This window comes from Syngnathus acus, chromosome 10, assembly GCF_901709675.1.
Source record: "Syngnathus acus chromosome 10, fSynAcu1.2, whole genome shotgun sequence".
Classification (NCBI taxonomy): Eukaryota; Metazoa; Chordata; class Actinopteri; order Syngnathiformes; family Syngnathidae; genus Syngnathus; species Syngnathus acus.
In genome coordinates this window covers 18,387,909-18,411,141 of record NC_051095.1, presented here as the reverse complement: position 1 = coordinate 18,411,141, position 23,233 = coordinate 18,387,909, and the positions used below count along the sequence as shown (strand labels likewise).

Below are 23,233 nucleotides of genomic sequence, written 5' to 3'. Positions count from 1 at the left end.
ATGGGGGGCCGTCAAAGTGTTACTGACAAGGTATCAGGAGATGAGAAGTATATGTTAAATAAGTTTCCAGACAGTATCGAATGGTTGACAAAATGGAACAAAAAGTATGGTGTGACTGGTCACCTTAAAGTAGATCAGTGGAAAAATGTAGTTGCCAAGCTTGAGGCTAGTGTGATTATGAAAAAAGGAAAGAAAAAAGAAAAAAAGGAAAAAGAATTGCAATGTGCAAAATTATGGTTAAAAGAGGCTGAAAACCGACGCAGAGCTGGACTAAAAGCTAGAGAGGACCGAAAAGCACAACAAAATAAAATGACTGGTACAATTTGTTTTGTCAAACCAGAGGACAATGAAGGACAAGGACGACTAAGACAGAGACAAAATGACGCGGCACCACATGGACTTGACGGAATGAATGAGGAAGCAGTTCAAGCACAACCTGAGCGTTCCAGTCTGTATCCCACTAGGGAGTTACAGGCCGCAGCTAGAGCTGAAGCTAGTGTGCCCCCACCTTATTCTCCGGTTTCTCAGCACACTAGACAAAAGACAGGACGAAGGACAGTCCAGCCGCAGAGGAAATTTCAGGGGGAGAGGTCGAGGATCAGCATCCAAAAATCCTCCCCACTGGTCTGGTGACCCCAATGCCTGCTGGCATTGTGGAGAAAAAGGCCACTGGTCCAAAGAATGTCCTAAAAAGAAAAAAGGACCGCGGCCAGAACAGAGTGCATGACTAGATGAGGAGGACAAGCATGATCTCTTGGATGTTTTTACAGCAGTCGAATCATTGAGTCACTTAAAAGAAAAACCATTCATAGATTTGATTGTTAATGAACAAAAAGTAACCTTTTTGTGTGATTCTGGCGCCTGCACATCAGTTTTAAGACACAAAGTTAAAGGCCTGACCACTGGAAAGCAGTCAATTTGGGTAAAAACAGCTAATGGTCAGACATATCTGGAACACATGACACTACCACTAAATGTTAAAGATCCAGAAACAGGCAGTGTGATTTCAGCACCAGTCGTCTACTCACCTCACTGTCCTGTAAATCTCCTAGGAAGAGACTTAATGTCAGCCCTAGGCATAGCTGTGTTCCCGCTAAAAGATGGGATGACAGCGGCCAGAGTGCCACACCTCTTACTCACAGAGGGAGATGAAGCCGTTTACTATTCACTTGATTTCCCACACTCCCTCTGTGACAGAGAAACGGCAGATCTGATCAAATTTGCAAAATCCACCATTTCTGATTTACAAGATGAAATGCAGTACACCAAATTACATGTCACAATGAAAGTTTCACCATGTTCAGATGTTGAATATAGTGAGGAGTTTCTAAACAAGCCCTCCGTTCCAGTGTCCATTGACTATATATATTCTGATCACAGATCATTTGCAGGTGCCACAGTAATCTTACCTACAAATCTAAAAAACATGTATAGAGGAGGATCAGTGCCTCACGTGTCACTTTTGAAACCAGAACATATTCAGTGGAAAGACACAGGTCCGAAGCTAAAAATAGCTGGTGCAGCAACTGATTATAAGCCTTGTGAAACAGGATGGGAAGCTCCAAGTTGCGAGTACAGCCCGAGCTGTGACATGTACAGACATAAATTTTGCATGTTATTCACAGCTACTCCAAAAATCCATGCCCTAGAATGACAGACAGCAACTATTGCATTTTCGGAGGAGGATGAAAAAGATTTGAAGAGTGTAGATCCTGTTGTGTGGGCCACAGGCCCAACAGATGTTGGTCTGATTACAGCCATTCCACCTGTGGAAATTAAACCAATATCTTCTTACAGACCCAGAGTAAAACAATACCCTTTGAAGCCTGAAGCTTCTATAGGCATTGAACCAGTCATTAAAGATCTATTAAACGCAGGAATAATTAGGAAATGTAATGACTCTCCATGTAATACACCTATATTCCCAGTTCAAAAAGCAGAAGCATCAAAATGGAGAATGATCCAGGATTTGAGAGCTGTAAATGATGCAGTGCAGACCAGGGCACCAAATGTTCCTGATCCACACACATTACTAAATTCATTGCAGCCAAATAGGACTCATTTCACCGTGATTGATTTGAGTAATGCATTTTTCTCTATTCCTGTAGCTGATGATTCTCAGTATTGGTTCGCATTCACATACAAGGGTCAGGGGTACACCTACACCAGATTACCACAAGGTTTTACCGACAGCCCAACCATTTTCACACAGGCTATCATGAACTGTATGGCTGGTTTCACACCTTCATCTGAGAGTCAAGTTTTGGTCTACGTTGATGATATTTTAATTGCTTCAGAAACAAAGGAAGCATGCAGACGTGATTCCCTCCTCCTTCTGCAACATCTAGGCCAGACAGGAAATAAAGTCAGTAAACAGAAGTTACAATGGGTAAAACCAGAAGTGAATTATCTTGGTCACACACTCTCAGCAAGGGGAAGAGCAGTACAACAGGGCAGGAAACAGGCTATATTAGACACACCACGACCTGTCACAAAGAAACAACTTATGTCTTTCTTAGGACTATGTAATTACTGCAGAGCCTGGGTTCCACTCTATGCTGAGATGGCTCAACCATTGATAGAGGTAGCTCATGGACAGCCATTAGCACTCAAAGATAAAATCACGTGGACACCAGAAGCAGAAGAAGCATTCACAAAATTGAAATTGGCATTGGTTCAAACAGCAAATTTGATCCTACCTGACTACAGCAAAAGGTTTATGCAAACAGTGGACTGTAAAGATGGGTTTATGACATCAGTACTGACTCAACAACATGGCATGAAATGGCTACCAATAGCTTTCTATTCCAAAAGACTTGACCCTGTAGCTAGAGCTTTGCCACCATGTGTTCAAGCTATATGTGCTGCTGCGATGGCAGTAGAATCGTCAGCAGATGTCATCTTGTTCCATCCCACAGACCTGTTTGTACCACATGCTGTTGATGTGTTGTTACTTCAAAGTAAAATGAATATGTTGTCTCCAGCCAGACATTTGTCTTATACAGCTCTGTTACTGTCACAGCCACACATAACCATTAAGCGCTGCACTGTATTAAATCCAGCGACTTTACTCCCTACACCAAATGATGGAATACCTCATAATTGTGTAGAGGAAACTGAACAACTGCAGCTACCCAGAGCAGATTTGTCAGACACACCACTCACCACAGGTAAAACGTGGTTTGTAGATGGGTCTTGCTCAAGAACACCAATAGGAAAAACGCAGACAGGTTATGCTGTAGTGGAAAACCCAGATACAGTAATAGAAGCAGCAACTCTTCCTTCGCGTTTCTCAGCCCAAGCAGCTGAAATCATTGCGCTGACTAGAGCTTGTACTCTAGCAGATGGACAAGACCTAACTGTATACACAGACAGCCAGTATGCATTTTCAACAGTTTTTTACTTTGCAAAACAATGGGAAAGGCGTGGAATGATAACTTCAACAGGAAAGCAAATAACACATGCACAACTTCTAATCCAGCTCCTCCAGGCAGTAATGTTGCCCACGAAGCTTGCAATTTGCAAATGTGAGGCACACACACGGAGGAAAGACTTGGTATCACTAGGCAATGCCTTAGCAGATAAAATAGCAAAGGAAGCTGCTATAGGAAAATACGGAACCTCAGACCTATTTCTGAGATTGCCGTCAGAAAAGGAGGAACTAATAAATACACAGATCTTGCATGATATGCAACATTCAGCCCCTAAACAAGAACAGAAAATGTGGATTGCTAAAGGTGCACAACTGACAGACAAAGACATATACATTGTAAATAATAAGCCTGTTCTCCCTAAATCCCTCTTTAGGGCAGCTGCGGTTTCGACACACGGTAGTTCTCATGTGTCGACAGGGGGGATGCAGGAGCTAATATCACAACACTTTACAACGTATGGTTTCAATTTGTACTCAAAACTTTTTTGTAGAGCGTGTGAAGTCTGTATAAAAAATAATCCACAAGGGAATGTAAGACCAAAGAGAGGAAAATTCCCAGAACCAGCATATCCGTTCCAAATGCTGCATATGGACTTCATAGAACTAAACAGGTGTGGACTGTACAAATACTGTTTAGTCCTAATAGATGCCTTTTCAAGGTGGACAGAAATAATCCCAGCAAAGAATGCAGATGCTATAACAGTAGCAAAGGCTATCTGCAAGACCATCATTCCCAGTTATGGTATCCCAGAGACCATTTACAGCGACAACGGACCACATTTTGTCAATTCAGTCATTCACAAAATGGCTGAACATTTGCAGATTACATTGAAAAATCATTGTTCCTATCATCCATCGAGTGCTGGCCTTGTTGAACGGACAAATGGAACAATTAAAAATAGATTAACCAAATGCATGGCAGAAACAGGAAGACCATGGCCCGAATGTCTAGATTTGGTAAAACTCTATATGAGGATTACGCCCTGTAGCAAGGGTTTAACCCCTTATGAGATCATTCATGGCAGAGCATACAGGCTCCCTCTGTTCTCACATGATTTAGACAAAGCCGCAGAAGAGCTAACTCTAGCCGACTACATGATCAAAACCATGCAAATGAAAGAAGTCTCAAATGCAAATTTACTGCCCTCCACTCCTTTATCTCCACAGGATGACTCAGCGAAACCAGGTGACTGGGTCTTCATCAAAGTAATCAAAAGAAAGACGTGGTCTTCACCCCGGTGGGAGGGACCATTCCAAGTCCTACTCGCCACACCCACCGCTGTCAAGATTGCAGAAAGACCCAGCTGGATACATCTCAGCCACTGTAAGCTGCAGAGAGTGCTTGGCTCCTAGGCCTCGGTCAGGGCGAAGTCTGGCTACAAAGGGGGTGCCAATTATAGTTTGGCATCAGTCTCAAACCGGTGAAGAACTAAGAACCCTGACCATTTAGCTCCCTAGGGGTTCAGGTGGCTCTGTGGAACTGAACGGAAAATGGCACTCAGAGGAGTGCTTGTCTGTGCTGTGGCTGTAGCATGCTTGCCAATGACATGGAGTGTCCAGGGTCCCCAAGGGGAGAGTGGAACTCCCGCTCGAATCAAGAGAATGACGACCGAACTGTTGACAAAGTATATAAAGATAAACCCAGATATACCCCATGCAGACAACATGTGGTACCAGTATGTATCCATGTTGGCCGAAACATACAATCAAACTAAATGTTATGTATGTTCCATAATGCCACGATCAAGTCAACAACCTGTCCTACATGCCCGACCCATGCCAGAGAAAAATGCATGGTGTTTCGCAATACTAAGGGCTTTTGGGTTTAATCCCCTCAAAGGACTCAGACGGTCGGAAAGTAATGAGGCACAACTAGCCGCCCATCCCTGTTACAACATCTCAAGGCCATTCACAGTAGTGTCAAGAAGTTCTGTCGTCACACCCGCACCAGTGACTCTCGAAGTGAGTGAAACCATCTCACATCCCCTGTGCTTCCGACGAAGACGTGTTGATGGAATAAAGGTGGGAGAAACAAAACGCTGCATCACCACCTCACTTCTAGGACCTACCGACGAGACCTCGTTGAATATCACAGAAGCAATCAAACAAGTCCTAGCAGGAGGCGAAAGTCCCCACTCTATCATCGAAGGGGGATGGTGGCTCTGTGGTCGCCGAGGCTACGCAGTCCTTCCAGGACGATGGGATGGCACATGTGCCCCCGTATATGTGTCAGATCACACTGTGTTCCTCAGTCTGACACATCTTCAGGAACATCATCAGCGAAAGACACGTGCAGCTGTTGCTCCCACCTTCCGTCCCTACGACAGTGTCTGGGGCTCAGACGTACCAGATGAATACAAGCTTTGGAGCACAGGACAAAAGGTGGCACTCACACTCTTCCCACAGGCGGGTGTGGCTAAGACTATTCTCCGAATAGAAACTATGGACTACAGGTTGAAGACCTTTGCCAATTTTACTCTAGAGGCCCTTACAGGTTACCAGACGGAACTGCAAGCCCTGAGGCTAATGGCACTACAGTCCCGAATGGTTTTGGACCTCCTGACTGCCGAAAAAGGAGGTGTGTGTGAAATAGTTGGTACCTCCTGTTGTACCTACATCCCAGGAGAAAATGACACCCACATCGAGTATGCTCTACAAGGACTTCGGAACCTCCGTAGGGCTATGTCCCAGGACGAAACTCCAGCCAAGGATGTCCATCCCTTTTGGTGGCTGTTTTATGGCAATTGGAAGCAACTTTTCTTGAAAGTCGCGGTTCTTTTAGTTGCCATACTGTTATTTCTCTGTGTTTTTACATCATGCATCATACCTTGTATTCGTCACATGATGACTAAAATGTTGACATCAGCGTTTGCTGTCCAGAATATCATGTTGGTCCAGCGTGAACAAGATGAGTGGGACCACCTAGCGTAAATCGCCTACCTATTTGTTTTTTTCTTTTGATGGTCCAGAACAAAATACATTCCATTATGACGAACATGGCCAAAGCCGAATGGAGAGCTGTAGTTCTGATGAACTCTGGAATGTAAACGTTCATACTTTTTGTTGTTGCCATACTATATTGTGTAGGCGTATACTCATTTATACACATATGTAGTTATTAGTTTATGTTTTGTTTTCCCATGAATTCCAATGTTAAACAGGGGGGAATGTTGGGAAAAATATACTTTTTATCATTGGATTCTATGTATCTCCTTATGTGTGCAAGACCGTCCACAGGATGTGACATTTTGACCTCGTGATAATGACTTGGGAGCAGATGGCTGGCTAAGGAGCCCATGGCTGGAGTCACGAGTCGCGCTGTACAATAAGCCCCATAGTTAGCTATACATGAACAGATCATGAGTTTGTCATGGGATGGCTGAAGTGACAAACGTCTTATTTAAGTAGAAGTCATGAGAACGCCACAGAAGTATCCATCCCATGACCACGAAGACTACGTCTTTGTTAAGCTAAAGTCATGAGACGACCATCTGCTTCTGTCCGTAATAGTATCGCTGTTGTGCTGTGGTCATGAGATGTAATTGTGGAATGTCTTTCCTGTTTAAAGAAGCTATGCATTCATGTACACTTGCCCCATTGTTTTTTCCTCAATAAAAGGCACGACCAAACTGAGAGAAGGCACGGGTCTCAGTCACACTTGCTGTGTCTGAGCCGCGTCCATCTGCAGATGATCGCTTGCCATCGAAGACATATCCTGCCTCTGTGAGATTCTTTTCAGACAAATGTTGTGAACCCAACACCAATAGTGACTGACATAATGCATTATAAATGAATACCAATAGAATTCTATCTGGACATGACCCACGCTGCAATATGATTGGCAATGCTCCATCTGGATAGGATAAGCCCTAATACTACAGCCAGACTGGAGATGCAATATCTGACTTCAGTGTGAAAGCGTTATTATGAATCCCACTAACCCTAAGCCTAACCTGATACCTAACAAACTTGATTACTTTTTCATTTTGTAAAAAGGTGATACATAATCGGAATGATCATCTCATTTCGCCTCAGACTGCCATCCTTGGTCATCCTTTCTGGATGCAGCAGGAAATGATATTGCAAGGGGTGTGTCCTGCCTAGATCGCTAGTAATTAAGCTATATTAATACTAATTGTTGCAACATTAACAAGTTAATGCCACACCTATAATACGGAAGATTGCACACTGGTTAAATAGTATTTAACGGAACTGAAAACAACATAACATCAATAATGCTAAGGATAGTCAGACAACACGTGTACAATGTTATTAACTGCAGCTGTCTTTACAATATAGCTGAGGATACAGAAGCTACTGTTCCAAGCTACAAATACACCAAGCATACAAGGACAATAATGCCAGTTAATGCTACAAGTTACAGTATAAACGTCCGGTCAAAATGTAACTGGATATAGTATATCCATCCATCCCTCCCTCCATCCATTTCCAGAATCGCTCTATCATCACGAGGGGCATAGCCGGCCAGGCTGGAGCCTATCCCAGCTGACTTCGGGCAGTAAGCGGGATACACCCTGAGCTGGTTGCCAACCAATCGCAGGGGACACATTGATAAACAATCATTCACACTCACAATCCATGCAACTAATGTGAGAAAACCCACTCGGGCACAGGGAGAACATGCAAACTCCACGCAGGAAGGCCTGTGGACATTAGTACAATCAAGGTAGCATTCAAGAGCTATCGTGTGTGCATTGTAGAAAACTTAGCAAATTTTTGCCATATTTAGCTAACCAGACCCCTCTAGCAACTATTTTTCACAACAAAAAAAAAGGCAGAAATAATGACAGTGGTCCTAAATGTTGGCAACATTTGTAATTCCTGCACGGTGGAAGAAAGAGGGCCAAGACGATATGTTTTGTCTAAATACGTACATGTTGGCTTGGCCCTCAGCAAGCATTCCAGTTTCTCATGTGGCCTCTTTTCAAAAGTTGTCCATCCTTGATCCAGAGTCTGTATTGGAGTTATACCTGTGATTTGACTGTTTCCATTGGAGACTATAAATGCATACTTTATTAGTCGATTACTGTGACAACCTGGGTTCCCTTGGGAACAACAAATTTGAATCCATCCATACATCAAGTACTTTTCTTTGCAATATAATAGCCCATTAATCAATCAATAATCAGGTAAGTTTCTGACGCAAAATCAAAAGTGCATCTTGGAGACTGACACATGGATAAAAAAATACTAGTGAAGCGTGCGTACCCCTGACAGCCGCACACACAAGCATTTTTGCAAAACAGATGAAGCCACCGTCGCCCCGGAAATGCTGAAAGGGCAACTCTTCCCTCCGTAAGCAATTTCTCGCGCCCCGGTACTGTAATTATATTTCCCGCATCAGCCAACATCTCCCCGTCGGTGACCTCTGTAAATAACGCTAATAAAGCTCACCGGTGCACCTCCCAAAGAGCGTCCACTTGTCAGCCAGAGTGGCCTGGACGGTCATGGTGACAATGGGCCATTGAAGGGAAGAAGAGGGGACGTGGCCAGAGGGGCCTGGCGGCGTCTGTGTCTGCAGAGCCTCCGACAATGCTCGCCCCTGACAGCTTTGCATAATTCATCTTGTCGAGGCGCTCTCCTGCTCTCTCCTGGCTGTCGGTGCTAAGGGTATATGGGGGGGGAGGGGGTTAGAGGGGGGAGTCAGAGTAGCATTCCATCAGATGATACCTGTTTTTTTCCGTGTATTTTTGGAGTTTGACTGCAGCACATTGCTTCGACTCTGAATTTTGAATGCCGTTGCAACCAGATTGTCTTCTTGGTGGAGGCTCAACGCCTGAATCCATTTGACTCTTCCATCTTTAAGGCTCACTCACGCTTCCAGTAGATGGGGAATAGATGCAGGAGCATTGTAAAAAGGTGATGGGCTATCATATCAGGGGTAGGATATGTTCTATAATATGAAAAATATCAAAACTGATTACCACCAACTTTGTAGAGCGGTGGTGCCTTGGCCCAGAGCCAAAATGTCCCGTGTCCAGTCCTGCTTTAATGTTCCTGACGGAATTTTAAAAAATGATACTATAGACCAGGGGTCTTTCAGGATTATTATGAGGTTGATTATTTGAAAGGTGTGTTGGAGCAGGGAAAATTATAAAAGGCTGCATAGGGGCTCTCGTGTAACCGGACTTGGACACATTTTGACTGGAATCATGATTGGAAGCACCAAAGTAATCAGTGGAATTTTCAATGAAAATGTCAGCGTTCCAGTCAATGTCGATGGAATCTCAGACACACAGTCAATATAGCGCCAATGTTTGTCTCATTGGAATCCCCGATCGAAGCGTCAATTGATTAGAGCCATTTATGAACTATCATTGGAACAGCCAGTGAAGCCTTCAATGAAAAAAACCAATGGAATGTCAATAGAATGTTCTATTAAAGAACCATAATGGCACAAATATTATGACAGGTATGGACCATGAAAAAGGAAGTAGTCAACAAACTAATAAACATGCTGTGTTTTTTTTTTTTCGTGTTTTTGTGAAATGTAAGACTTTGCCTTTAGCACATTGTCGTAAACTTTGGACACTGTGAGAACCAGATTGTCTTTACCTCTGTGGAGGCTCAGCGCCTGAATCCATTTGACTCTTCTGTTCTTATACTGCATCCAATTGTACATGTACAGTCCTTAGGCCACCATGTGTTTGAGCAATGCTCTAAAGGGTGTTTCTGAAAAAATGCATTTTTAAAAGCCACCACAAATTAAACTGAACTCCTATATCACGACATAAAAATGTACAAAAGTATTATTTTTTTAATTTGATATAGTATGGAAAATAATAGGTAAAGGACAAGAAGGTAAAGGACAACCAGCCACTCTTGTTAGCTGATGTCAACATAAAACTACCACGATTGTTGTTTTTATAGTATCATAAATCCGAAGTTCAAACTTTTACTGCATCCTTAAAAAGTGACTATGCCGCATAAAAACAACGATTGATATTTCCTAAAAGAAGAAACCGTACTGGTGTTGTAATTTCCAAAAAAGAGAAACATTTTATTTTGCATGCTCCTAAAAGGAAGACACTCTATTGATGGTGCGCTTTGCTAAAAAGATTAACTTTTGATTAGCATTTCCCTAAAGACAAATATTACAAATATTATCAATATTACACTTCCCTAAAAAAAGACAAACCTTTTCACCTCACATGAAATAGAAAACAAACCCTGAAGGTTGTTTTGCTTTTGTTTCTTAAAGCCTATGGGCTGAGAGGGGCACTGTTACATGTTGCCATTATTTTGTTTTGGGTGGATTACTATAATCTTAAAATAACAGTGACAGCAGAGCAACGAAGGGGACACAAAGGAAACCGTATGAGGGCGGCAGGAGGAACAACAAAAGTTGACTGCATTTACAAAGCAATTCAATCGCAGTTAACCACACTCTTTTCCTCAGTGACCAATGATCTTACTCCGGGCGGGAAGATGATGAAATCCTGCTGCTAAATCTCTTGTTTTACTGCTGCGCCGAAGATAGACTGGGAATGCAAATCTTGGACACTCCAGATACTAGACACACACACACACGCGTGCACACACAGGCACACGCACGCACACACACACACACACACACACACACACACACACACACACACACACACACACACACACACACACACACACACATCACCATATCTCATCCTAACCAGTTTGATTGTTTCTTTTTTTCATACCCATGCGGACATCGCATAATATGCTGAAAGGGGATATTTGCAAACTCCCCAAATAACCCCTTGCCAGTGGCACATTGACTTGTATTCATCCATGCAATCTTAAAGTATAAAAAAACAAACAAACACGACCACAGTCAAATTCATTTTTTGAGTGGAATTGCGCTGCACTGAAAGGGGAAAAAAAAAACTGTGTTTTGATAAATGTTCCTGCAGCAAAAAGTTGCTCTTTTCAGTCGTATGCCTTTATCGACTTCCAATTTTTTATACAGGTGACAGCCTGAATGCAGCCAGCAGGTTGTTATTCACTTATGAATAATTTGACTGCCATTTTATTTACCACCAAGGACCATCTTAAATATTCATCTTCTTTCTATCTTCATACAGTATCTATCTATCTATCTATCCAACGATGACATGTAAATAGATTAAATAGGCCAGATTCAGTTTATTGAACAAGATTAAACAAAAAAGATTAAAAAAAAATACAAAATCAATTTCCATAAAACTTTGAAGGCTGCTGTAAGGGCAAGGGAAATGAGAAAAAGTAGATCAAGGAGCACATGGCAGAATTTAATTAGATGCTTATTTCATTTCTTCTTAATCATAAATTCCTAACCATCAGAAAAACAGTCAGTGAAGCATTTGAAACATCTCTCAATGGAACTGCCAACGGAGGCGTCGAGAAAACTGCCAATAGAACTGTCAATGTAAATCTTGGTGAAAGTAATTTGAATCAAAACTGTCATTGACTCAATCAATCAATGGCACTGTAAGTGTTTTCAATGGAATTGTTGATGGAATTATCAACAGAATGACCAATGCAACAATTGATGCATCAGTAAAACTGTCAATTGAACAGCAAACGGAACCGCCGTTGGAACCATCGATGGACTCATCAGTGGAACCGTCAATGGAACTGTCATAGGAAGCATTGATTTAACTGTTAATGGAAGTGTGATAATGCCACACCAGTGGTGGTCCTAAATAACTTTTAGACCGACAAAGAACTTTTTCCCGTATCAATCTTGACGGAGCTTGGCACTCTTCTGGACATATACATGGCAAGAAAGATGAGCGCATTTCACTCTTGGTCCAAAAACTATTTATTGACTACATGAACACTTTGTTCCTTTCTCTATGGCAGCAACACACAGTATAGTGACAGAATAAAACTTAGATAGCAATCAAACACTGTACCCAATTTTTATGACATATACATACTTGGTGGTGTGCCATATTTTTTTCCAATGTAAAATACAGTAACTGTGCTGTTTTCATTAAACAAAATGTTCAGGTCATTTCAATGGGGAATATTGAAATTTTTATTAAGTTCCAAATGCTCACTCAAGCATCAGCCTTATTTGAGGGTCAAATGTTGTTACTTCAAACACATTTGAAATGCAGCCGGCATCACGCCAAGCTTGCCTGAGAATGCATTCTCATGCAGAGGGACGCTCACAAAGCGCTGACGCCGGGTGCAATTCGATTGCACCACGCACAGACAGCCCCACAAACCGGGAGGGCGCACGGTGGCAAAGTGGGGCGGCGGCCGTGGGTGGGGTTCGGAGGGGGTGGGGGAGTATAAGGTGGAGCATGCTTCCAGCACAATGGCAAGGGGAGAGAACTAGAGGGGGGTGGAGCGGGTGAATGCTGCAATGGCAGTGCAACAATCATTACAGAAACCAGTAAATAAAACATCATTTGAAGACATTTCTTCTTCTACTTTATACAGAATATTATATCGGCTTTGTTTTATCTTAAGGCATCCTAAAAAAATTACATCAAGTAACTGCAGGATTTTATTCATTGCTTGTCAGCGTTTTAAGGAGAATGTAGGTCACCGCCGCGGATTGCCGTCGGCATACCAAGAGACTGCGGGCCTTATTAAAGAAACATCAATCTGAAAATTTAGTAATGTCGACGCCGGCTTTTTGGGCATCCTTCGTAAGCTCAGCCTCGGAATGAACACACACTTTTTCCCCCAGTGTTCCCATCACACAAGCACACCGGCAGTGCGGTGGACAAGCGTTAAAGATGACGCCTCACTCCCCACTGGGCTGTCCGGAGACCACAAAAGAACAGACTGGAGATTCCTGGCAGGTCCACACAGAAAACTACAAAGTTCGATGTGCCTTTGAGCGGTACAAGAGACCTGACGTTCCGATGTTTACAGTCACTTAAGGCCATGTTCACATCAACGCACATTTTTTTTAAACCCGAGCACCAGGCAGCTAAAAGGTCCTTATTTTAATGATTCGGCTTTTGGGGGTCCTCAACACACCTGAAAACTCATCAGTTCTTTTCAAGTGCATGCATCTTATACGTAACAGGAAGTTGGACATTCTGATTCAAAGCCATCAGTCATCCAGTGGTGAATTGCAGAATTCATACTCAATTTAGGGAATTCTTTTTTTTCTGGTATACTGTATGGATGGATGAGGCCTAATTCTGAATATATTTTTTGCCTACACCATCTGATAGATGGAGCATGGCATCATGTTCGAAGATAATTTTGAGGATTTTCAGCAGGTAAAAAAATACTGGTTTTATCTATTAACAGGAAATTGGGTGGACATAACGAAATTCGATGTCTTTCATAACCAGAAGCCATCTTGGGCAAATGCCAAGGCTTGTACTTGAAACCACATCTATTAAGAAATGACCTCAAAAGCTTGTTTGCTCTTTTCCCTCATTCATTGTTGTTGCACCATTTCAGGGAAATGGCTTTCTTCTGGCTTGTAATTAACTGAAATAATAGTCTAACCATTGGGAGTAATTATACACTGAAATTTTTGTTTTAAAGAGGAGATTTTTGTTTTGGTGTATGTTGTTAGTTTTTTTATGCGAAGGTTTGGGGGGAAATCATTGTAAAATCACCCAGCAAAATGTGTACCCCATCTTTATGTTAAAGATGGCTTGCAATAACATAATGGTGACAAAAGCAAGAACAGAGGGCACAATACACACGGCGTATGTTCCCCTTCCCATCTTTGCCACACTCACTCTTGACCCAGAAAGTCCAGCAGAGCACGGCAAACCATAAACATTAATCGACTGGTTAGAGGCCCACGTCGTCCTACGGCTAATCGCAAAACTGTCCACTCCATCATAAACAATTGTCTGTATGTGTGTGTGTGTGTGGGTGTGCGTGTGTGTGTGTGTTTGCGTGTGTGTTTGCGTGTGTGTTTGCGTGTGTGTGTGTGTTCTTTTTAATAGCAACTGCCCACTCACTCATACGATACATAAATGCAACACAATCATGTAGAACGCACGAGGCTGTGCAGCCAGCGTGCGGCGGCCACTGTGGACGTTGCCTGGGCGACCCAACTTCCCCCGCTCCGATGAAAACGCGGAGACATGTATAACAACGCTTGCGCTCTAATTTAGAAGCCTGATAGTCTTGGGCTTAATATTGCCAGTTTTTCATTGATTATATTATGAATAGTGTTGAGTTATTTGGGACAAGAGTGTTTGACAAACAGCAGGCATGGCATTGTATGCTGTTTACCTAACTTTGGACTGAATACCATGAATTCAATCCTCTTCAGTTTACATTCATTTATCGCATTTTTATGATTGTTCATTAAATGTTGTCTGCGGGTCGTGGCGCATCGGCAGAGTCAGTGCTTTAAGTAGAAAAAAATAAGTGCCTGTACTGTTCTTATTAGACTGTTGCCAGGAAAATTGGCCGATGGGTGAAAGCAGATCATTAAGTAAATTAAATAATACATAATACATAAATAAATCATAACATTCAGCTCAAGAATATCTCTGGTTTTAAAGCCATAGGTAGAATTGGGGGTGTTTTGCTCTTTTTAAAGGCGTTAAGGATCAGTTCCTTACATGGGTGAGAAGAAAAAAACACAGCTCCGCGTTCTTAACAAAATATCAAAAACGTCAAAATCAAAGACATACTAGAAAAGCAGACTTGTCAAGTTGATTTACAGATTTGATTGCCATTAATCAAAGGAACGGAAGAGCTACACATGTTCACATTTGACAAATATCAACAACCCCTTATGACGTTTGTTTTAAATTTTTGCTTTACTTGTGTTTTAATATATTTTCAAATACACAAACAAACAACAGTTTAAAATATTGAAATGTAATTTAGAAATAATTTGCCCCGTGAATTCTAGTACACTGCAAAATATTTTCATCTCATAAGTTGTTGCATATCTGTCGCGTATACTGCAGTTGGACACATTTTTCAGGCTCTAAATCAGTGGTCCCCAACCTTTTTTGCACCACGGACCGGTTACGTGTCAGAAATATTTTCGCGGACCGGCCTTTATATAAATAAATATATTTATATATTTATTATTTAAATATTTATATATATAAATAGGATGAAATAAAATGATACGACTGGCATAAAAACAAATATAAACCACATAAAAATAAAACGTTGAATTAGTGGGAGCACCGAGCTCTTTTCTCAGAAATGAGCCGTTCCCATCTAGGCGTAATCGGAGACAATGACACCCGAAGTGGTTAAGGTTTGTCTTTAAATGCAGGATGCTTGGTCTCCATGTGCCGAAGCAGGTTTGAAGGCTTCATTGCCTCGTTAGCTAGCCTTTCGCCACATATGCGGAGTGCACTTGGCGCGTCAGAGTCACCTGTGGCGATAAATCCATATTTTAAGTAGGACTCCAGAAATGTTCTTTTAAATGCAGCTTTCCTTTTCTTAGAAGTCGTAGCCTCTTCTTCTTCAGTGTCCTCATTGGACGTTTTTCCCTTTCCGAAGAAGCTTTCCAAACTTCTCTGTTTCTTGCTCATTTTTGCTTGCCTCGCGGGCTTGACTGTGGTGACATGTCACGTGACCGAGACGAGCGCCCTGTGTCAAGAGTCCTTTATTTTTCAGATGCACCGACAGATGTAATTGGGAGAGATTCGCCAATTTTTTTATATTTTTCAAAATAAATTCTTACTCATTTTTGCTAGCTTTGCGGGCTCGACTGGGGAAACATGTCACGTGACCGGGACGAGCGTCTTAACCTGAATGACTTGATCGTCAATGAAAAAATATATATAGATTTTTTTTTTTTTCCTGTGCGGCTCCGCGGCCCGGTACCAAGTGACCCACGGACCGGTACCGGTCCGCGGCCCGGTGGTTGGGGACCACTGCTCTAAATGACCCTCTGTCATTTCAGGCATGACTCCTGAAACTTTTTTTATTCGTCTGCTCATTACAGACATGTCAATAGGATTTCCTGTTGATTTGTGAAATGTTTCAAAAATGTATTGAAAAAGCTTGAGTTGTTAGAATTTTGTGTTTTAGTGTGAATCATCAAATTTTGCAGTCAGGTTCTGCCTGTTTCCAATGACCAAAATGCAAATGTTTTACAATTTAGCAACATCCGCCTATAATGCATAAGTAGTTTGGATTGCCGTGCAATCAGATGATAGTCAAGAAAATAGAAAGTTCCTTCTTTGAACGATTCTTGGAAATCACCCTAAAATCTCTCAACCAAAATGTCAGTCTTTTTGTACGTTTTCATGCACGGTTTCTTGTGGCTTTATTGCAGTTTACTCATGATGGCCTATCAAAGGTCATGTTATATACGTGTTGTGAATTATCCAGTTTGTTTATCTTTCCCATAATCCTAAATGTGCCACAATTTATTTTCCTATTTCAATTATTCATCAGGGCCTCTGTGTGTCATTGTGGGAGGAAATGTACCGCGTTGATGAGCCAACCGCTAACACTAGCCACGTGGTCTGAGTGTTAACAGTAGCGGATTAACGTGGCCACAATTATGCCGGGTAAATATGTCTCAGATGCCGCAGTGCATTTGACCAGTTTGTCAGGTGGCGTTAACCTTGGTGCATTTGATACTGCTGCTTGTCTGCTATCTCAAATTCATATAAAAAGGTCACGCCACTGACCCCATCACGTCCATCGACTTTACGCCATACTCGTTTTTACGAGGGTGAGACTGCTTGATTAGCTAATAACAATATACGTAGTATCTGGCCCCTGAGGGCTGTCTTGAGTGCGTCCCACAGGGGCTGTTGTCATCCCACACAATCCCTCTGTATGAACTATGATTTCTTTTAATATCCTTTCAAATTTGTGGTGTACACAGCATAGTGGACTACAGTGACTACACGTGTCAGTTATTCACTCAAAAATTGACTTAATCAGTCGGAAACCTGGGTCTGTTTCGTCAAACAAAAAACTATTACACAGGTGACTCGAGATACAAGTTTAGTCCAATTTGTGACCACAAAAAATTCAAAACACTTAAATACGTGCATATTAAAAGAAATGGAAATGCCACTTATTCTTTCCAACCTCTCCATTAAAACACAAAACGTTTTGTTCTACACTTGCTGCACTGAATAATATTGTACTTTGTAAAAATCTATAATAATGATGTAATGAGTAGATTGCAAAGAATTAAAACAGTGTTTGCCACTTTTTTTTTTTAATTAATTCAATGGGCATTGTGTTGCTCCTTTTAGTTTGTGCACCTTAGCCACTTGGGCCATAGATGGGGCACAGTGGTTGGGAATCATCGTATTCAAGGGACATATTTTTAGAGTTATTGAAGGAAATACCATATTTATCTGACAAATAGAAAGATGCTTAGGTTCTGACTAAAATGTTGAAGCGGCATTCAGTTGTCATGCTGCACGCAAATGAAAAGTGCTACCAACAGAAGGGAAGTCAGCCCACAATGGCTTTAAATACATGTTAAAAACATTATTCTTTTCCCCCAAACCTTTCATTAAGATCTTTTAAACATTTTTGAAACAATTTTATAACATTGTCTTTTAGTAATTCTACAACCATACTTTTATTTCTTCACTTTACTTCACTTTAGATTTTTGTTAATCTATTTAAATGTTGTCAATGCAATTTCTAGTAATTTTGGTAAGATAAATTTTATTTGTCTTCTTTGCTTCGGAATATCATTTGTTGTGTTTGTAAATGGCCTGTTAATTTTAATCTCAAAATTGTGCGTGCGTGTGTGTGTGTGCGTGCGTGTGTGTGTGTGTGTGTGCGTGCGTGCGTGCATGCGTGCGTGCGTGGACAATAGCATCTACGATCGAAGGTAAACAGTTATTATCTGTCTTTTGACTAATAGACTTAGTCAAAAGACAGGCTTTTTTTATGTAGGCGACTAATTGGGTCACTGGATCTAATTAGAGGGACACATTTGTGGACAAACAATAATTATCTAAGAAATGAACCCCCCCCAATAGATACCACCCTTACAACTAATTACACTTACTTTTTTCCTTATTTCCACAAAAAAGTTCTAAAGTTTACCTAATAAATCTTCATTTTGTGTGAAACTTTTAAATGTCACTCAGTGTCTATGGAGTAATTGAATTGCTTTATTATTCTGTTGTTAGAAGGATCGTTAAAAAATACATCTGGGAAATATGTCATTTCATTACATATTCAACGCTGACAAACATGGGTGTGGGACATTTCATTGAGTATTTCAAAAACAAGCTCAACCTTTACTCAATGGTTATCAAATGTCTACTAACATGGTCATGACGCTTTACAGCTCACCATAAAACACTAAATTCTAATAACTCAAACATTACATTTGGTAAGTATATCTATCATGAGTATGCCCACAAAAAGTCTAAAAAACTTACATGAAAAAAACAAAAAACGTTTTCATAGACGGGCACACAGCATGAAAAGTCTAGTTCATAGAGTTTTGGAATTTGGCTGCTAATGTTACACGTCTTTGGGCATTCTGGCGGGCTGAGGGTATTTTCTATCACACACTCATGGTACACCTGACAATTTGGTGACAGGAAGTAGACTAGACTTTATACTAGGTGAAAACAGGTCTAAGTCATGGTGGTGTAACAATTTTGGTGGATTTGATCCAAGCGCAGGCAGACAGATTGCCTGCGCTTGGCTGATACGTGTTAGGTGTTCTTGGATTTTAGTCTTACTTATGACATCAGCATGTATCAAAACTGCTGAATAAATGTAGAAATAAATTCATTGTGTTCAATCTCACAATGGCCCAAACCCCATTGTGACCTGTGTCAGTCAACAAAAACAGAGAAGTAAAACCACCCATGCGCACTGTACACTTTGAGTGCACTTTGGGCGAGATTTGATCTGGGCAAGAACAAAGGGCCCGTGAAGTCTTCCATCTTGGCTCACATCAGACAATATTCAGGGATCCGTCATGCATAAATTCAACTTATTATTTAAACTTGATTTATTTTCCAGGTAATTTTGTAAATCATTTACCCATCCAAATTACGTCAAATGTAGCTGAGATTTCCAAAATAGACAGATGCAAATAAATAACCTGTATAGGTGCCAGATAAAATAATATTCTGCCAAAGCAGTGGTCCCCGAGTAATTTCTTGGTTATAATGGTGGTCCAATCAGTTTCTCTTAGCAACATTAAACTTAGTAGGCATGTCTAAGAGAAGAAGAGAAGCTTTCAGCATTCATCCACATTTGTTTAACGGCATTCCACATTTGTGCCATACTAAGACTGTCAAAAACGATCTGAGTCCTACCAGGCCAACATCGGAGCTGATAGTAACACAAGCAGCATGGCAAATGTTCCAAATGTTCAATATGGGCCAATAAGTGTCATCCCAACGCCTCGCAAAGCAAGACGGACGGCTATCTTGGCGAGATCGGAGACATTTTCCACGCCGCGGGCGAAAGAATGCCAATATCCATCACGTTTAAACAATCAGCGCAGACGCTCGCCCAACCGTAATCAAGGTAAATGACGGTGGCGTGATCCTCCCGCAGGGGGGGTTAACAAGCCCTTCATCTCACCAAGACGAGAGTAAAAATTCTTTTTTTTTTTTGGGACTCAGAAAAAAAATGAAGCTGCTGTGACCTCCGCTGCAGGGCCACTTTGCGACGAAGGCTATAAATCAATGGGGCCCATAACAGACGCACTTCTCCAACAAAATCGGATCAAGCGCTCGCGTAGTGAAGCACTTAAAGGACTTCGTCGATGCTTCATGCTGGAGACTCAATAAAAGGCAAAAGAAAAGAGGGGGTGGGAAATGTCCAGACTTGACTTTGCGGCGGTCACAATTGCATCTGGAATCGCTGCACTTGTACTCAAATGAGATCAAAGTACTAAAGAGCAGCCATTTTCCTTGGCGGAGACCTAAGAGTAAGCGAGCAGAGCCAATGTGTTGCATGTGGTCCTGGTAACACTCTGCCTTTGATGCTCTACGTATTAATAAAATGAAATTTCCTCTCTTTTTTTCCGTTGCAAATCTTGAGTGTCGAAGCAATATGGGCCTCTAACACTGCGGCCATCTTGAAATCTTTATTAACTGTACAGGTGACGTCACATCATCAACTGTCAAAAGAATGCAACATGAGATTTTGGTTATACAAATGCATTCTGAAAAAAATCACTGTCAATATTTGTCCCTCATGGCTTCTTTTAATTATATTGTAGTCATGTATTATATAAAATTCACTTTTTAATGTTTCGTCTATAAATCGTTACGTCTTTAAATTGTCGATACAGTAACAGTGGAGCAAGAAAAATGTGTGTTTGGTGAAGGGTCAATGCGCCACATACACACAATTTGGCTTATTACACTAGTGAAAATGCTTTGCCTTTACTCTCACTTTTTTTAGGCAGCTCTGCACTGACAGGCATGCTTTTCTAAATTGTGATATAATGCTTAACCCTTGTGGTATATAAAAGGATGGTACAGACATTGTGTTACCACACCACGGAACTGTTTTAAAAATGGTAGAAGTATATCAAAGATGAAACCATTAGCTGAAATGGTAAGTGTTAATTCATGTCACATTATTGCCTCACGCAGGTCAATATTCAGCAATTTTAACTGTTATCCAAGTGTAAAAACAAGGTCAATCGTAAAGACTATAAAACAGGCGACGTGATGGCAACATTTGTTTATAAAATGACACACAATGACATGAACAACACTGCCACCACCTGCTGTTAACCAGATGAAGAATTGCTTTTTTATCACAGTGGCTTTTATCATTATAATATTACACAATTTACGAAAATAAATCTCACAAGTCACGCACAACCAATTCACTCATACAATAAAAAAATAAAGCTCATAACATTTTCTCAAACTTCTAATTATACTCGAATAATGATTCAATTCAAATGGGTGAGCAAAAATTGCACCTAAATAAGATTTGAAAACAACCTCTTTTAAAAGACTAAATGCAAATGTCTTGTACATAAATGTTTAATACATTTGAACTCTACTTTAATAATCTACTCTACGGGACTGAGAAAAAAACATTTTAATCACACAGTTTGAACATTTAATTCAGTGTTTCTTTGTGCATCACCAGAGGAAGCCTGTGGACTTAACACGCTCTCAATCACTGCTCTTGACAATTCAAAAAAATAATGATCATTTGCATTGTATTATGATTGCTGCGTGGTTATGTCCTGGTGTATTACGTGAAGACATTTTGAGATATTACTCAGTGGAAAACCACATGCCAACAAAACCCAGGCATTGGCAGGAGTGGATTTACCCGATTGTTCGGTCTTGGCGGTGGTCCAAAAAGTACAGTAGCATCAAAAGCAAAGGTTTCATAGGAACATTTTTATGTGTGCACACACACACACACACACACACACACACACAGACATACACAAAGATCCAAACACACAGACATTACAACTGGAAACCATAAAATATGCATGATGGCGAACCGGTGAAAATTTCAATATTATTATGGGCAAAAAATTGTCAAGCATCTGAATGCCAACTAACTGACAGATAATAATAATAATAATAATATGCATATACAGATTAAATGAAATTATATTTTTTTATTTTTAAGAATGGTAAAAGTGCAAATGGGGAAAATTAAAGTAAAAAGCTGATTAAAAGTAACTGATTTGTAATAAAAACCTATCAATAAAAAGTGAAAATATGAAAAACAAGAAATATATCTAAATAATTATAAAGACACTTTTTAAAAAATTAAGAATTACTTATTAAAAATGTTTACAAAGTAAATTATTAATTACACAAATAAATGAATGTATTAAGATACAGTTTAATAATCAGTTTATTAAAAAAGTTTAATAGCTCATTTATAGTTGAGAGTAATTTCATTAGCTATATAAATAAATACATAAATTGACAAGTGGGGGCAATTAATTTAATTTTAATAAGTCTAATAATGATTAAAAGGGGAACGAAAAAAGTTATTAAAGCAAGTATTTATTCTAACAAACTAAATGCCCTCATTGGAATTATTTCTATGCTAAATATTAGTGGGAAAGGCACATCTACGTGACGTCACAGGTAATTTTATTTTTGTCCATGCTTTCAAAACGCGTACACTTCTCGTACGTGTTTAGTCGCTCTCTTAAAGACAGTCAATTTACAGCGTGATATTGACCCCACCGCTCTGAGCAGATTTACTAAATCGCATTCATCAATAGAAGACAATTAAACACAACTGACCTGGCCTATGGGTGAGGCTTGCGTCAAAGTCAACTTCCAAACTTAGAGTACGTGCACGACGGAGGCAGCGGCGTCCTCGCAAGCGGACAAGTTCACCCACGGAGCTCCAATCGCGAAGGTCCTGGACGGCAAGCGAATACACGCGTGGAGATCGTAGAATCTGCAACGCTAAAATCTTCAGGGTTAGTCCCCACAAAAGACGCGTGTGCTGATGGAGGAGTATCCTGGTTGCGGAGGTCCGGAAAGGATGGAGGAGAGGGTCCGTCTCGCCTAGCCGCTTCCTCCGGGAGCTGACGTGCACTCGCCAGCTGATCAAGTGCGCATCCTGCCGCTCGTCAATGCTTAGCCAATCCGCGACCAGAGAGGAAAGAGAGATGGAGGAGGAGGGTCCGAGTCTGATGATGACGACGAAGATGATGTTGTGCATAGTGGTGGTGTTAGTTGCGTGGTGCGACCTCCTGCAGGTTTACAGCTGCGTTTACTTGAATATTAAGTGGCTTTCCAGCTTGGAAAAGAAAGCAAGTCAACTAAGTTAAATGTTCCACAAATGAAAAGTTCATAGTTCTTTTCACCCGTTCCCTTGACACGATGTTGTATTGCAAATCTCAAGGTGTTGGGTTCGTTCAATTCCTATTTATTTTGAGAACTTCTT

General features: G+C 40.9%; 1 protein-coding gene and 1 long non-coding RNA gene across 4 annotated transcripts in view; one reads left to right on the top strand and one right to left on the bottom strand.

Annotated features, from left to right (window-relative positions):
* si:dkey-237h12.3 (teneurin-3) overlaps positions 1-22,923 on the bottom strand; it is a 211,684-nt gene extending 188,761 nt beyond the window's left edge. For all 3 annotated transcript variants that reach the window (XM_037262186.1, XM_037262187.1, XM_037262188.1), the window contains exon 1: positions 22,582-22,923. The gene's annotated coding sequence lies outside the window, so the exon portion shown is untranslated. The remainder of the gene's footprint in view (positions 1-22,581) is intronic.
* Positions 8,086-10,452, top strand: LOC119129125. Its single transcript, XR_005099135.1, has 2 exons — positions 8,086-8,309; positions 8,352-10,452. It is a non-coding gene; the product is annotated as an uncharacterized LOC119129125 (long non-coding RNA).
* Positions 22,924-23,233: the final 310 nt, after the last annotated feature.